This window comes from Narcine bancroftii, chromosome 1 (assembly GCF_036971445.1).
Source record: "Narcine bancroftii isolate sNarBan1 chromosome 1, sNarBan1.hap1, whole genome shotgun sequence".
Lineage (NCBI taxonomy): Eukaryota > Metazoa > Chordata > Chondrichthyes > Torpediniformes > Narcinidae > Narcine > Narcine bancroftii.
The window spans coordinates 493,925,097-493,943,188 of record NC_091469.1 but is presented as its reverse complement, the minus strand read 5'-3'; the positions used below and the strand labels follow the sequence as shown (position 1 = coordinate 493,943,188).

At 44.0% G+C, this 18,092-nt stretch overlaps 1 pseudogene; it reads right to left on the bottom strand.

Annotated features, from left to right (window-relative positions):
* Nucleotides 1–3,643: 3,643 nt before the first annotated feature.
* The window catches only part of LOC138752020 (zinc finger protein 729-like), a 60,739-nt pseudogene continuing 46,290 nt past the window's right edge, over nucleotides 3,644–18,092 (bottom strand).

The following is an 18,092-nucleotide window of genomic DNA, read 5'->3' as shown; positions in this document are numbered from 1 at the left end:
TAGCAGTTCACAAACTGGGAATAAGTATCGTCTGGTGGAGGTCCTCAGAGCTATAAATGCAATCGTTCAGCCAATGCATGTGGTGGGAGCCAATCCAGTTCATACTTTGGCCTCGATACCAGCGGACTCGACTCTTTTCGATAGAAGACCTTCGAGCATTCTTTTGCACTCTTCCTCTACATGAGAAGAGCTTTTACACACGAGGCTGCGCAGTATACATGGACACGGCTGCCCTAAAGGTTCATCCATTCATTGACTTTTTTCTTGCTGTTTGCACAAACAAGTGAACACTGCGATTTCCTGAGGGTTGGACTCGAGTACAGTAGGCAGACGATCTTCTAATTGCCAGGGAGATGGATGATGATACACTGTCACTCTGCTTCCATGAATTGGGTCCAAAGTACAGGTGGCACAGCAGACGGTGACGTTTCTGGGTGCCCACGTTTCCCACAAACATCGGATCTTAGATCAGGCTCGCTTGAAACCCATTTGCAATAAGCCACCATCGACTTCAGCCACACAGGTTAGAAAGTGGAGGGAGAGTGAACTTCCTAATATTACACTGTAGACTAAACTGCTTACTCGCTACCCCACTCTAACACAGATCTTCCCGCTGGACGAAGAAGCATCACCTGCTTTCGGCAGCACCAGCCCTGGGCCACCCCTTATCTGATTGTCCCTTCCAACCCTTCTGCACTCGCTTGCATGATTGCACACGGCAATTTTGACTCAGAAACATGGTGACTCTTTTCGGCCAACAGCATATTTCTCTTCAAAAATGGATCCCACAGTGATGGGTCTTCCAGGTTGCACCCAAATTTTAGCAGCCATTTCTTTATCCTTGCAGTCAGCAGTGAAGTTAACTCGACAGCAGCCTGTTGTGGGGTGTATGGAACATTGGGGTAAACTCCAGGCGCAATCTCTAACTTTATCAAGACAGAATGTACTTCTGAATTAACCTTCCGAAGTGCTACGACCATTAACCTGGCCTCCCCCTGTGGAAAAAGAACCAGTTCATGATTGCTTACAGATGGTAAATCTTGCAGCCATACATCGGCAAGATTTAACTCATCAACCTTTTTCACATCCCGACCTGTCAATTTACACCGATGGAAGTTCAGATCTTGATTCTTATGGAAGGCGACGTACTGGTGATGCTTTACTGGATGGAACTGGACAAATTCTCGGCACAGCAAGCAGAACTTTTTGCTTTAGTACAGGCTTGCACCCTCTCTGAGGATTTGGTCATTAATATTTACACTGACTCCCGGTCTGCTTTTGGGGGTGGCACATGATTTGGGACAGTTGTGGGAAAATCAGGGCTTTATAACATCATCAGGGACCCCCATATCTCATAAACAAACTGTTCAGAATTTGTTATCAGCTATCCAACTCCCAGAAAGGGCGGCTCTCCTTAAAGTTGCAGCATATACCCATGGCAACTTCTAAGCGTAATGAGGCAGCAGGTAAAGCTGTTGAAGCTGCAGTGCAGGGTTATCAGGATGGAGTCCCCAAAGATCAGGGCAACATGAGTCCTCCTCAACAAGCCTTATAGCTTCCCTCCAGATTAGTCTCCACCAGAAGGACGCCTCTGACAGAGAAATAGAGCGATGGAAATGTTCCAGCTGTTATTATAATGATGTACTGGAGCTTTTGGTAACTCCAGCCGGGCAAACTTGTACATTATGCCCCTCATTGTGGGTCGACTTCACTTTGCCATCAATTCTGCAGACTTGGTGGGATCCGGAGGGAGGAAGAATTGCTGATCATGTTAGCGGCAGGTGTCTCACCTGCGCTCGTTTTAACCCAGGTAAAGGCCATCCTTGCCAGGTTGGTCAAACTCCTTTCCCAGAAGGACCATTCGATACGTTGCAGCTGGATTTTATCGAGTTACCCAGATGTCAGAATTATAAATATGTTTTAGTGATAATAGATTGCTTTAGTAGATGGGTTGAGGCCTTCCCAACAAGGGATAACAAGGCCTCTACCGTAATGCATGTGTTATGTAAGGAGTTAATTCCTCATTTTGGTGTTCCTTAGTTCAGATAATGGGCTGCATTTTATTGCGGCTGTTAATCGTGAGGTTTGTAATACCCTTGGAATGAAACAACAGTTCCATTGTGTTTTTCACCCACGGGCCACTGGTATGATGGAATGGATAAATCAGTCCCTTAAGACTAAACTGGCAAAGCTCTGCGAGCAGACAAAAGGAACGTGGGTTGCAATGTTCCCAGTCGCCCTTTTCCAAGTTCCTACGGAACCGGCTTCCTGCCATGGGTTGACACCTGCGGAGATCATTTATGGACATACTCTGCACACCCCATATAACGATTGTTCTCCCCTCCCCGTTACCTTACATCACGTGAGCTCTGATAGGGCTACCTATATCCTGGCTCTGGCGTGCAATTCAGCAAGCTGCCTCTCGTGTGAGAGCTGCTTTCCAACCACTGGAGCCTTTACAAACACCAACTGTTATTAAGCCTGGTTCTTTAGTTATGATTAAAAATTGGATGAGAGGGCTCCATGGATCCTCGACGGGAAGGACCTCATTTGGTCGTCCTCACCACTCCAACAGTGGTAAAAGTGGAAGGCAAGAACTCTTGGGTGCACTTACACCATTGTAAGTTGGTTGGCTCAGCCAACCAAAGGTGGTGGGGTGGGGTGGGGGGGGGAGGGGGTAATGTGGGAGACGAAGAAGAAACAGAAGAAATGTACTTATAGGATACTAACTAGTTTATATGTTGTAGGATTTGTATTCTAACAGATGAAGACGGACAGAACGAAGATGGAGTGGATTTGGATCGGATGCCAACTGACAATAGTTTTGGAAGGAATGATACAAGGCATCACAACCGGACAGGAAGAAATCACCTGGTATCAAGTGGAGAGAAATGGATGGTATAAGTGGGCAATCAGATTGTTATGTTTGTTCGGTGGCAAACCCACCTAAGTTAAAGGTCCCAGTCCCATATAACTCTAAAAGCTGTCGTGGATGGAATCAAACTACAAAGGGAAGGGTCAAAAATGAACAAACCACCTGCCTCTGGTGCTACATGTTAGATCAATCAGCTGATTATAGAGACCCTAGTGGAATTCTCCGGGAAAAGATGGCGAATGCAACTCTTTTGATGCCTGGGCTACTATCAATTATACTCAGACTCCTCCAGGAGTAATACGGGCCCCAGGGGCTAAGTTTGAATGTTATGAAAGAGAGGGTAGCAATAAAGTAGGACAATTCCAAGGCCCACGTGAAGTCACTTTTAATACCTCAGGAGAATTTAAGGATTGGGGTAAGTGGGTACAAAATCACCCAGGGCAGATGCCACCTGCCCCTCCCGATATTATGGAATCCCTAGTTAATGCTGTAGCAGAGGTATGGTGGGATTGTGGAGGAGATTTAAGGGATTCCCTCCTGTAAGATTGGGCAGGTCGACGTGTGCGAGGAATGCTTATAAACAAAGTATGACTAACTCCTGATGTGATTCCACACCATCGAGTAAAACGTGACTACACTACAGACCCCATTAAAAGAATAGATGTGATTGGACAACCCCGGGGCATACCTAAAATACAAGGCCAGGAATGAGATAGCAGCAGGATGGGAAGCCTTACTAGCAATGATTGGAATTGAGACGAATGCAGAATGGATTCATTATATTTATTAGAACCAACAGAGATTCATTAATTATTCCAATGATGTATTGAGTGTCCTGGGAGAACAGGTTGTGGTGACCAGCAAGATGACGTGGCAGAATCGACAGGCTTTGGACTGGTTAATGGCTAAAGAAGGAGGTGTCTGTGTCAATGTTGTACCTTTATTCCTAACAACACCACTCTGGATGGCTCCTTCACTCAGGCTAGGAATAAACTTAAGTCCCTGCGGCAAGAATTAAAGGACAATGCTGGATATGGCCACCGTTTCTTTAACTGGTTGCATGTGAATCCTGGATTTTGGAGTTTGTGGGTTACTAAGATTGTGATCCTTGTATTAATCGTATTATTAATTCTCCTCTCGATCGGATGTTGCTTGTTGCCATTGATTAAGAAAACATTTTTGAACTGGGTAAGCCCAGCTGCCCCTATGATGGAGTCAGTGGAAGTTGAGACTGAGCAATGGGAGGAGAAGATACAGGCTCAGACAAAACAGGAGCTTTTGGAAGCTGAGTGTCAGAGGCTGGGGAATATAGAGGTGTAAGGGTAATAGGTAGTGAGTAAGTGGCAAAGGGTGGGATAGGGACAAGTGTGCAATGGCCCCTGTGTTGGAATATACCGCTTATAAACCACCACGACCACTAAGGGAGTTGTGATGGAATCCCAAAAGAGGGGGGAAATGAGAAAAGAAAGGGTTAACAGCAAGTGATAGTGTAGCTAGGTTTTGCAGCATTCCAGTAATGCGGGCATGGCAATTCAAAAGGACCAATTAGTAAGACGACCGTCTACAGGAATTTACTTTGAACCAATCATCGAGCAGGTCTGATGAGAGGCTGCCAATTTGTGTAGCAATGACATTTGTATTTAGTGGCAATAGTATAGGGTAAGAATGTGTAGTGTAAACTTTTGATTGGGCCAAATGTAACTCTGCCCATGTGTGAGCAGGACATAGCTGTGAAACACGTGGTCAGTCTCTGCCAGCCTTTAGAGAGAGAACATCTTTGTGAGGCCTTGTGCAGATAACTCACAATTCTGCAGAATGAAGGAAATCTGACCAGACAAAGTTTTGGTAAAGTCATTTCATGAGGGTGAAGACGTGGGAATCCATCTCTCCTCAACAGGACAGTTCAAAACCTGAATTTAATGACTTGATAAATGCCTGAAAATTTTATGGAAAAAGTGCTTGTGATATGAGAATGAAAGTGGTGAGAAGAGCAAAAGTTCTGGGCCTACCGAAGATTTGAAGCCTCAGCATCGATTACAGATGGATCCGAAGACTCAGCGAAGTTCTTCAGCAAGATTGAATGTAGCAGCAGCGTACTCCATGCACAGAGCAGCGCAAGATGGTGCCGCCATGAACTCCCTGACATCGCTCCGGGAGATGCGCGAGTGCATCAGGTAGCATGGCCGAGTGCGGGGTGGGGGGGTTGGGGGACATGACACTGAACTCGCAGCTGCGTCTTTGATGCAGCACATTGAGGACACATCGAGGGGAACCTACCCTCACGCTGTCATTGCCGCTGGGACACGCGCGGCAGCGCGCATGCACGAATCGCTGGATTGGGTGAGGGCTGCGGTGACTGCTTCTCAACGTCGGGCTGATGAATTCAGCTCAACGTGGAGTGGAATGCAGACCCGCACTCAAACAAGAGGAGGTGGAAAAGGAACCGGAAGAGTACCTGGAAGAAGAAGACAGTGAACTTTTAATGGCTGCTGCTAAAGTAGAAAGTACATCTACAACTTTAAAATGACCTTCCCCTACAAGTCATTGTACAAATACAATGAGCTCTACACCTGGCTTAGGAATAATAATTATGTTGGAAACAATAATCAAACAAAATGCCGGTGTGAATTCTCTGGTGTTTCTGCAGGTCAGAGGATCGAGCGAACCCCTTCCCGCACAGGGAGCAGGTGAACGGTTTCTCCCCAGTGTGAATCTGCTGGTGCCTCCGCAGAGTGTATGATAGGGCAAAGGACAGAAAAGATAAAACAGGAAAAGTTAGGTTAGGCAGCGAAAGTAAAAAATCATAAAGAGCAAGGAGGGTGAAAAAAGCAAATCTGAAGGCTTTATATCTTAATGCAAGAAGCATTCGGAACAAGGTAGATGAATTAGCTGTGGAAATTGAGATAAACAAATATGATTTGATTGGGATTGCAGAAACATGGCTGCAGGGTGGGCAAGCCTGGGAACTTAACATCCCGGGGTATACGATATTTAGGAGGGATCGGCAAGAAAGAAAAGGGGTGGGGTAGTATTGATGGTGAGAGAAGGGACCGACACGATTGACAGGAAGGATATTAACTCTGAAGATGCGGAATCTATATAGGTAGAACTGAGGAATAACAAGGGCGGAAAACGTTAGTGGGGGTGGTATATAGGCCTCCAAATAGTAGTGTAGAGGTGAGGGAAGGCATTAAAAGAGAAATTAGAAAAGCGTGCAATAAGGGAACAGCCGTCATCATGGGAAACTTTAATTTACATATAGATTGGACTAGTCAAATTAGTAAAAATACAGAGGAGGAGGAATTCGTTGAATGTTTACGGGATGGTTATCTAGACTAATATGTCGAGGAACCAACTCGAGAGCAGGCCATTTTAAATTGGGTATTATGCAATGATAAGGGGCTAATCAACAATCTTGTTGTGCGAGGCCCTTTGGGTAGGAGCGATCACAATATGATCGAATTCTCACTCGACATGGAGAGTGATGAAATTAAAACCGAGACTAAGGTCCTGAATTTAAATAAAGGGAATTATGATGGTATGAGACGGGAGTTGAGTAAGATTGATTGGGTGGTGTTTATGGGGGAGTTGACTGTGGATAGACAATGGAAAGCATTCACAGATCTAATGGAGAAATTGCAAAAATCGTTTATACGACCGGTTTGGCATAAAAATAAACCAAAAAAAGGTGACTCAACCGTGGATAACAAGGGAAATTAGAGACAGCATTAGGTCCAAAGAGAGAGCATATCAATTGGCCAAAAAAAGTACCGCAACCGAAGACTGGGAGCAGTTCAAGATGCACCAAAGGAGGACAAAGGGATTAATCAAGAGAGCAAAAATAAATTATAAAAGTAAGCTTGTGGCAAATATAAAAACCGACTGCGAAAGCTTTTATAAATATGTCAAGAGGAAAAGATTGGTGAAATCCAGAGTAGGTCCCTTGCAGTCGGAATCAGGGGAATATATAATGGGGAATAAGGAAATGGCAGACCAATTAAATTCTTACTTTAGTTCTGTTTTTACAAGAGAGGATACAAATAACCTCCCAAGGATGTTGGGAAACAGAGAGACTAATGCAAGGCAGGAACTGAAAGAAATCAGTATCTCTAAGGACATGGTCTTGGGGAAATTGATGGGATTGAAGGCAAATAAATCCCAAGGGCCTGATAATCTACATCCTAGGGTACTCAAGGAAGTGGCCATTCAGATAGCAGATGCTTTAAGAATTATTTTCCAGATCTCGATAGACTCAGGATCAGTACCCATGGATTTGAGGGTAGCTAATGTTACCCCACTATTTAAAAAGGGGGGTAGAGAAAAAGCGGGGAATTATCGGCCTGTGAGCCTTACATCAGTAGTGGGCAAAATGATGGAATCCATTATTAAGGATGTAATAGCGGAGTACATGACTAGCAGAGAAGGGATCGGACGGAGTCAACATGGATTTACAAAAGGTAAATCGTGCTTGACAAATCTATTGGAATTCTTTGAGATGATGACAGGTAAAATAGATGGGGGAGAGCCAGTGGATGTGGTGTACCTGGACTTCCAAAAGGCCTTCGATAAGGTCCCGCATAAACAACTGGCTTCCAAAATCAAGCCTCATGGGATTGGGGGCAAACTATTAATTGGATTGAGAACTGGCTGGCCCGTAGAAGACAGAGAGTTGTGATAAATGGCTCGTTTTCTGAGTGGCAGGCCAGTGGGGTGCCACAGGGATCTGTACTGGGACCCCAGCTGTTCACAATTTACATTAATGATCTGGATGAGGGGATTGGATGTAATATCTCCAAATTTGCAGATGACAGTAAGCTAGGAGGGGTTGTGTGCATGGAAGAGGGGGTCAGGAAGCTCCAGTGTGATTTGGATAAATTGAGGGACTGGGCAGATCCATGGCAAATGCACTACAATGTGGATAAATGTGAGGTTATCCACTTTGGTAATACAAACCGGAGGGCAGATTACTATTTGAATGGCAATAGATTAAGAGATGGTGAAGTGCAGAGAGACCTAGGGGTACTTGTACATCAGTCTCTGAAGGCGAGCATGCAGGTACAGCAGGCGGTTAAAAAGGCAAATGGTATGTTGGCCTTCATATCAAGAGGGTTTGAGTCTAGGAACAAGGATACCTTACTGCAGCTGTACAGGGCCTTGGTGAGACCACACCTGGAGTATTGTGTGCAGTTTTGGTCACCTTATCTAAGGAAGGATGTTCTTGCAATGGAGGGAGCGCAGAGGCGATTCACCAGGCTGATACCTGCAATGGCAGGAATGACTTATGAGGAAAGCTTGTGCAAATTGGGATTGTACTCGCTGGAGTTTAGAAGATTGAGAGGGGATCTCATAGAGACCTATAAAATTCTGGCAGGACTGGACAGAATGGATGCAGATGGGATGTTTCCAGGGATGGGAAAATCCAGAACCCGGAGCCATGGTTTGAGGATAATAGGCAAACCATTTAGGACCGAGATGAGGAGGAATTTCTATACCCAGAGGGTGGTGAATCTGTGGAATTCATTGCCACAGAGGGCAGTGGAGGCAGGTTCATTAAATCTATTTAAGAGGGAATTAGATCTATTTCTTCAGTATAAGGGTATTAAAGGTTACTGAGAGAAGGCGGGGACGGGGTACTGAACTTTAAGATCAGCCATGATCTCGTTGAATGGCGGAGCAGGTTCGAAGGGTCGAATGACCTACTCCTGCTCCTATCTTCTATGTTTCTAAACAAAATGAAAGCATGATGGAATATATAACCTCTAGTTTTCAAAATGTTGACCAACAACTTGCTGACATTAGACTTAAAATTGCTGACATGTCTGGTGAGATTGCTTCAATGAAGGTGGATGTTAATAAGTGTTTGACAGCAGTTGATATGGTTGAAGATAAAAGCAAGAATGTTTAAAACTGAGTTGATCAAGTTGAAGAAGTGGTTGCTGGATGGCAAATAGAGAAGAAGAAAAGTTTTTTTGCAGAAGATGGACTCATTGGAAAATCAGAGTTGTCGGAACAATATAAAGATAGTGGGGTTACCAGAGGAATTTGAAGGAACAAATCCTATGAAGTTTTTTAAAGATTGGATTGCTGAAGTTTTGGGTCCAGAATATTTACCGGAGTGTTTGGAGTTAGAGAGAGCTCATTGTGCATTAAGGAAAAAATCAATACCAGGTCAACCACTTCAGGTAGTTTTTGTGAGATGTTTGATACAGAATAGTAATGTTTTTTCTATGCAGACTTGAGTCAGGGGGTTATTATGAGATGGAAAGAGTTCAATGTGGCTAAAGCGGTTTTATGGAAGAAAGAGTACAGATCTTTCAGATACACAGCAATTTTAAAGCTATTTCATGGGTAGTATCAGTCTCAATTTTTTGAAAACCTACAGGATGCATTAAGTTTTGCCAATTCTTTACTAGATTCTAAGCTGACTCAAGATTTTTCTACGAAGCCATTGGTGAACTTGAATAAAGTCGGAAACGGAAAAGGTGATAAAAAAACTGGAAACTGAACAATTGATGAATTTACAAGAGGAAGTTTCGGGTGTATCCAATACCTGATTGGATCATTCCTGGTCCGGTTGGGGAGAAGATGATGTCCCAGCTGAATCCGAAGTCATCAATCACTGTTGGTATTAACTGCACCCGGTTAATAGAGGGGAGGTACTGCTAGTGAAGTTTTTTTTGGCGGGGGGGGGAGAATTGGGGTGTTAAAAATAAATAAGAGAACCTCTTCCCTCACAGGGAGCAGGTGAATGGTTTCTCCCCAGTGTGAACCCACTGGTGTGCCTGCAGGCTGTAGAGCTAAGAGAACCCCTTCCCTCACAGAGAGCAGGTGAATGGTTTCTCCCCAGTGTGAATTCTCTGGTGCTTCTGCAGGGTGGAGGATTGAGAGAACCCCTTCCCGCACAGGGAGCAGGTGAATGGCTTCTCCCCAGTGTGAATTCTCTGGTGTTGTAGCAGATGGGAGGACTGAGAGAACCCCTTCCTGCACAGGGAGCAGGTGAATGGTTTCTCCCCGGTGTGAATTCTCTGGTGCTTCTGCAGGTCGGAGGATCGAGCAAACCCCTTCCCGCACAGGGAGCAGGTGAACGGTTTCTCCCCGGTGTGAATCCGCTGGTGAACCTGCAAGCTGGAGTGCTGAGAGAACCCCTTCCCGCACAGGGAGCAGGTGAATGCTTTCTCCCTGGTGTGAATTCTCTGGTGCCTCCGCAGAGTGGAGGAGTGAGAGAACCCCTTCCCGCACAGGGAGCAAGTGAATGGTTTCTCCCCGGTGTGAACCCGGTGATGTGACTGCAGGTTGCAGAGCTGAGAGAACCCCTTCCCGCACAGGGAGCAGGTGAATGGTTTCTCCCCGGTGTGAATTCTCTGGTGTTGTAGAAGGGTGGAGGAGTGAGGGAATTCCTTCCCACACAGGGAGCAGATGAATGGTTTCTCACCAGTGTGAATTCTCTGGTGCTTCAGCAGGGTAGAGGAGTGAGAGAACCCCTTCCCGCACAGGGAGCAGGTGAACGGCTTCTCCCCAGTGTGAACCCGCTGGTGTGACTGCAAGCTGGAGTGCTGAGCAAATCCCTTCCCGCACAGGGAGCAGGTGAATGGTTTCTCCCCGGTGTGAACCCGCTGGTGTGACTGTAAGCTGGAGTGCTGAGAGAACCCTTTCCCGCACAGGGAGCAGGTGAATGGTTTCTCCCCGGTGTGAACCCGCTGGTGAAGCTGCAAGCTGGAGTGCTGAGAGAACCTCTTCCCACACAGGGAGCAGGTGAATGGTTTCTCCCCGGTGTGAACTCTCTGGTGTTTCTGCAGGTTGAAGGAATGGGAGAATCCCTTCCCGCAAAGGGAGCAGGTGAATGGTTTCTCCCCACTGTGAACCCGCAGGTGAACCTGCAGGTCAGGGGAACGAGTGAATCCCTTCCCGCACAGGGAGCAGGTGAATGGTTTCTCCCCAGTGTGAATTCTCTGGTGTTGTAGCAAGTGGGAGGACTGAGAAAATCCCTTCCCGCACAGGGAGCAGGTGAATGGTTTCTCCCCACTGTGAACCCGCAGGTGTACCTGCAGGTCGGAGGATCGAGTGAATCCCTTCCCGCACAGGGCGCAGGTGAATGGTTTCTCCCCGGTGTGAACTCTGTGGTGCCTCAGCAGTTTGGAGGAGTGAGAGAACTCCTTCCTGCATGCACAGCATTTAAAGGGTCTCTCCCTGGAATGAATGCTCACATGCTGCAGGAAGCTGGAGGACTGGGTGAATCCCTTCCCACACACGCGGCAGGTGAATGGACCCTCCCCAGGGGGAACACATCCGTGCTCCTCCAAGTCCTTGGAGGTTTGAAAGCTCTTCCCACAGTCAAAGCAGGAAAACGGACTCCCCCTAGTGGGGACACACTGGTGCTGCAGCAGTGCGTCAGAGCTGGCGAAACCCTCCCCACACTTGGAACAGGGGAACGGTCTCTCCCCAGGGTGAGCGCAGGGATGTGATACCAATACGTCCACAGAAAGCCCCTCCTCACCACAAGCTTCACTTTGGAATGTTTTATCTGCCGTATTGCTGGTCACCTGACCCTCCATGTCTGCCATTTGGCTGAAATCCAGTTCCTGCACTCAACGGTGTTGGGTTTCTCTGTTCGATGATCTCCACTCCTAATCCACTGAAAAATCTGGCTGATACTATGGTCCCGAGGAGTCCAGTCGGAGTGTAAGACCACAACGTGGCGTTGTCTGAAGTTTTCTGCCTGGAAACGCCTCACTTTCTTAACCCTGTGAAGAGAAAATGATTGAGAGTAGTGGAGAGCCCCAAGGATCTGTTCTGGGGCCCCTGCTCTTGGTGATTTTTATAAATGTCCTGGTTGAAGAGGGAGAAGGATGGGTTAGTAAGTTTGCGAATGAAACAAAAGTTAGAGGAGTTGTTGAACGTTGTCGAAGGTTACAAGCGGATATAGATAGGATGCAGAGTTGTGCAGAAAAGTGGCAGATGGTGTTCAATCCGGATAAGTGTGAGGTGATGCATTTTGGAAGGTGAAGCCAGAAGGCTGAGTACAGGGTTCATGGTCAGTTACTTAAGAGTGTGGATGAACAGAGGGACCTTGGGGTCCAAATCCATACATCCCTCAAGGTCACCACATAGGTTGATAGGATAGTTAAGAAGGCCTATGGGATGCTGGGATTCATTAATAGGGGGATTGAGTTCAAGAGTAGATGGGTCATGTTGCAACTCTACAAATCTCTGGTGAGACCACACTTAGAGTATTGTGTTCAGTTCCAGTCACCTCATTACAGGAAGGATGTGGCAACTATGGAGAGGGTGCAGAGGAGATTTACCAGGATGTTGCCTGGATGCGGCTAGGTTAGCAGAGCTAGGACTTTTCACTTTGGAGCATAGAAAGATCATAGGAGAATTGATAGAGGTCTACAAGATTCTGAGAGGCATCAATAGCGTGGACAGTCAGCACCTGTTTCCTAGGGCAGGATTAGCAAACACCAGAGGACATGTACAAAGTGAAGGGAGGGACACTTAGGGGAGACATTAGGAGTAATTTTTTCATTACACAGAGTTGTTGACGCCTGAAAAGCCTTCCCAGGGATGATGGCAAGGCTGAAACATTGAGGCCAATTAAGAGACTCTTAGAAAGGAACGTGGATGAAAGGAAAACAGAGGATTACGGGGTAGGAATGTTTTAATACCTTTTTTTGGAAGGAATGCACAGGTCAATACAACATTGAGGGCCGAAGGGTTTCTACGGTTCTATGTGGTGATCCTCCTCACAGTTTGTCGTGTTACTGGCTACATCTCCAGGGTGTGTCGTCCTGGAACTCTGGCTGCGGAGAATGCCTTGCACCCTCTCACTCCTTCTCTCTGCTTTCTTCCCTCAAGCCAAAGTTCCACTGAGCCTGTACCTTATGACTTTCTGGACGAGTTTCTCATGGGGGACCTTGTCAAATACCTTGCTAAAATCCACGTAAACCACATCTACCACATCATCAATTTGTTTTGTTACCTCCTCAAAAAACTCAATTAGGCACAACTTTCCCTTCACAAAGCCATACTTACTGTCATGGAGTAGACTGGACTTCTCCAAATGCTCAGAGATCCCATCTTTGAGAATCATCTCCAATAGTTTGCACCCCAATGATGTAAAACTCATCGGTCTAGAACTCCCAGGGTTCTCCCTATTCTCCTTTTTAAACAAGGGGACCACATTTGCCATTCTCCAATCCTCCGGCACCTTCCCTGTGGCCAAAGGGGATTCAAAGATCATAATTACTGCCCCAGCTATCTCTTCCCTCCCTTCCCTCAGCAGACGCGCTATATTGCATCCAGCCCCAGGGATTTATCAATCTTGATGTTTTTAGGATGATCCAACACTTCTACTTCCTTAATCTTGTATCTCTACATATCTTTGCATGTTATGGCAGTCTGCAGTAAATGCTTTGTTATTCATAGTTATGGAAGTCTCGTGTTGAAGCTATGAAAAATGTTTATTTGTTCTATCAATGCATTAAAACTACAGCTAATCCAACTATTGGATTAAAGAGATCACGCTTTAGAAGGTGATGCTTTGAACTTAGGATATTAGAATAAGTGTCATCTACAGGAATTATTTCACATTTTTAAGCAGAAGGCTCAAGGTAGATTTTGTTTGGGAGGTCGAAGACCGACCGCATTGTTATCCAGCATCCTTAATGGTCCAGAAACCGTTCTGTCCAAAGAGCCTCAATAGCGCGCACATAAACTGCTTCCCCTCGTCACCTTTCCACTGTGACATCAAAAGGATCTTGCTGTGCAAGAGGGCCGGAAAAAGAGGGAGAAAAAGTGGCGGCGGAGTCAATTGTATTATTTAAGAAAAGGTTGGACAGGTATATGGATGAGAAGAAGATGGAGGGTTATGGGCATTGTGCAGGGAGGTGGGACTAGAAAGGGGTGTTTGGTTCAGTGTGGACTAGAAGGGCCTAATGGCCTGTTTCCGTGCTGTAATTGTTATGTTATGTTATAGTCGTAGGGGATTCAATTGTAGTAAGGGGAATAGACAGGAGCTTCTGTGGCCGTTAACAGGACTCCCGGTTGGCGTGTTGCCTCCCAGGTGCAAGGGTCAGGGATATCATGGAGCGGCTGCAGGGCATTCTGGATGGGGAGGGTGAACAGCCAACTGTTGTGGTCCATGTTGGTACCAACGACAGGAAAAAAGCGGGATGAAGTCCTACAAGCATAACTCAGGGAGTTTGGAAGGAAGTTAAGGAGTAGAACCTCTAGGATAATAATCTCTAGATTATTGCCAGTGCCACAAGCTAGTCAGAGAGGGAATTGCTGGATAGATAGCATGAATATGTAGCTTGAACAGTGGTGTAGGAGGGAAGGGTTCAAATTCTTGGGGCATTAGAATCGGTTCTGGGGCAGATGAGATCAGTTCAAACAGGACGGTCTCCATCTGGGCAGGGCCAGGATTAATGCCCTCGGGAGAGTGTTTGGTAGTGCTGTTGAGGAAGGTTTAAACTAATGTGGCAGGGGGATGGGATCAGGAGTAGAGAGACGGAGGGGTTTAGCATGGGGGAAGAAGTCAGAGATAGGAGGGTGAAAAGCAAAAGAGGCAGGCAGGTAACCTCAGGGCAAAAATGTAAAAAGGCCACTTTACAGCATAATGGTGATAGGGTTAAGGCTCTGGTAAAAACAAGCTTGAAGGCCTTGTGTCTTAATGCAAGGAGTATTCGTAATAAGGTGGATTATTTGAATGTGCAGATAGCTGTAAATGACTATGATATAGTTGGGATCACAGAGACATGGCTTCAAGGGGACCAAGGCTGGGAGCTTAACATTCATGGATTTTCAATATTCAGGAGGGACAGACAGAAAAGAAAAGGAGGTGAGGTAGCATTGTTAGTTAGAGAGGAGTTAAAAGATGTTAGTGGGAGTTGTATATAGACCACCTAACAGTAGTAGAGAGGTTGGGGGGGCGTGGCAAGATGGCGTAAGGAACAGACCTGCCTTCCAGTCCTCTCCTGTCTCTAACTTATTGTTTTCTCTTTAAGTGCCCATTAAAACTTTTTAAAAAGTTTATAAATAGTATGAGGTGTTGAATTAATACCTAATGCTACATTTGTTAAAAAAAAGTAAAAGGAAACATCAACAGATTGTTAAAAAATTATATTTTCTGAAATTATCTGAGCCTGCTTGTTTACAAAAAGCCATGACTCAGCGTGGAATGGATCCAGGAGAAGAAGTGCAGGATTTGGCATTGGAACTCCGCTCTGTACCGGTAGGGATTTCTGAAGATGGCACTCGGCAGCCTTTAGAACAAAGGGCTGGCCGGGTGCGTGTAGTTCACACAATGTCCACTGTGAGTGCTGTTACTGAGACTTTGACAGCTGAATTAGCTGGGGCGCCATCAGTTGGAGAGTTAAAGAGTTGTCATTTGACTGCTACACCACCAGTTACAACAGCTCTTCCAGATACTGACGTAACAAAGCTTTTAAAGGAGGTTTGGATCAAAGATAACCCTGATCATCAGCCTCCTGACACTTCTGGGGGGGTCTGTGGCAGGGGTTTTTACACGGAGTCAAACTGCAAGAAAAGCTACTAAATTAAAGGAAGGGGTAGAAGGTCCTCTGATTCCACAAGAACAGCAGGATCCCACCGTGTCTGGATCTACTGATGTTGATATACTTTTCTTCTTGAACATAAGATATTTTCTTCAATGATGCATTTAGGTGATTCTATGAACAATCTTATTTCTAAGATTAATGCATTGGTGGATGTTAATACTCAACAGATGGCTGATTATGGAGCTTTTAAAGTCAAAACTATTGAAAGACTTGAGATGTGTGATCAAGGATTATCTGATGTACAAGATCAATTGCAAGATGTGAATAAAACAATTGAAACGTTACAGATTCAGAATAAAAATTTAGCAAAAAAGGTTGATTATTTGGAGAACCAATCCAGACGGAATAATGTGAAAATTGTCGGCTTGCCAGAAGGCATAGAAGGGCCAGATCCAAGAAAAATTTTCACTGAATGGATTCCACAAGTGTTGGGACAAGATAAGTTTCCTGAAGGTTTAATATTGGAATGGGCTCATAGAGCTTTGAGAAGGAGACTTTTTTCAGGACAGAATCCAAGTCCTGTTTAAATTACTGTGATAGAGAGACTATTTTACGTATGGCTATTAGAAATGCACAGCAAAACAAATCTCCTTTGATGGTTCAGAGTAATCGTGTTTTCTTCTATCCGGATTTGAGTCAGGAAATTATGTTTCAACGACGTGAATTTAATTCTGTGAAAGAATTGCTGTGGAAAAAAGGATATAAGGCAACATTTAGGTACCCTGCGGTACTGAAGTTTTTCAGGATGGATATCAACCAAAGTTCTTTGATAATCCTAAAGAAGCTATGGATTTTGCTCAGTCTTTACCAATTATGCAATTCCAGGAACGACGTAGTCCTCCAAAGAGGGCAGAGCTGCAAGAAGGGAATCAGATTTCTAGAAGAAATGGAAGAAACGGTGGTCGCAATGGCAAAGTTGATTAAAAAAAAAATTATTATTTTTTGTTGAGAAGATTTCAAATAGTGATGGGAGTTGGGAGAGGGAACTGGGTGGGCACCAATTTCCAGAAGTCATCAGCTGCGTGTGAGTTATCTCACACCCAATATTTTGGGGGAGTTACCGCATTAGGCGGTTTAAACAGGAGGAGGTCATTGTGACCTCCGACCTGTTTTTTTTTCTTTTTAATTTTTGGGTTAGGGAGTGAAGCTTTTTTTTATTATCTTTTTTAAATAATTAAATTTTTTTTTTATATATAACTTTTTAAAAAATTTTTTTAGTTTTTGGTTGTAATTTCAAAGGGGAATTAAGGGCTTTTTTTTCTTTTTTTGGGGGTTTCTTTTTTTTCTCCTTTTTTTGTTTGTTTTTTGTTGTTGTGTTTTATTGAGTGTAAGAAATGTCTAAATTGAAGTTTGCTTCTCTTAATGTTCAGGGTTTAAATAATCCTATTAAGCGTAAGAAAGTACTTGCTTATTTAAAAAAATTAAAAGTTGATGTTGCTTTTTTACAGGAAACTGTAAATATAATGAATTACAAACATATCAGTCTGAATGTTTAATGAATCGAACTAAGCATAAGTTTTATGAATGGGGTGAGAAAGCTCATAAAGTTTTGTCATGGCAATTAAAAAAGGAACAATTATCTAGGATTATACCAGCGATTAGAAAGAAATCAGGTATTACTTTTAATCAAAAGGAGATTAATGTGTAATTTTGTAATTTCTATAAACAATTGTATACTTCGGAATGTAAAGATGTAACTGGAGATGCAACAGATTCTTTCTTGGAAAATATTAACTTGCCACAATTGAATCAAGAAGACAGACAAGAGTTAGATAAACCTTTTACAGAAGATGAAATAGAAAGGGCAATAAGAGACATGCCGAACGGAAAGGCACCTGGTGAAGATGGGTTTTCTTTAGAGTTTTATAAGGTTTTTTATGCTGATGTATCTTCTATTTATAAGGATGTATTACAACAAACTTACAATACTTTTCAATTACCTGAGCCTTGTTCTAATGCAATAATTATGGTTATACCAAAAAAAAAAGATAAAGACCCTTTACAGGTTTCTTCTTATAGACCAATTTCATTGTTAAATGTAGATTATAAAATTGTAGCTAAAATTATGGCTAATAGATTAGCTCAATATCTGCCTAAAATTATACATGATGATCAAACGGGATTTATAAAAAACAGGTATGCGTCAGATAATATTTTACGGTTAATAACCTTGATAAATAAATCTAAATTTCAGTTGAATTATCCAGTAGTGGTTTCATTGGATGCAGAAAAGGCTTTTGATAGAGTGGAATGGAAGTTTCTGTTCAAAGTACTTGAGAAATTTTGTTTTGGTTCTTCATTTATTGGGTTGATAAAGGCTTTATATAATAGCCCGAAGGCTAGAATTGCTGTTAATGGACAAATTTCAGAATCTTTTAGTTTGACAAGATCTACTAGACAAGGATGTCCGTTATCACCTGCTTTATTTGTTATAGTTATTGAACCTTTAGCACAATTTATACGTCAAAATGAAAATGTTAAAGGTATGAGAGTTCTGAATGAGGAATACAAGATTAATTTATTTGCTGACGATGTTTTATTATATTTGGTGGATCCGGATATTTCTTTACCTGCAATTCAAGAATGTTTAGAAATTTATGGCCAATTATCTGGTTTCCAAGTAAATTGGGCTAAAAGTG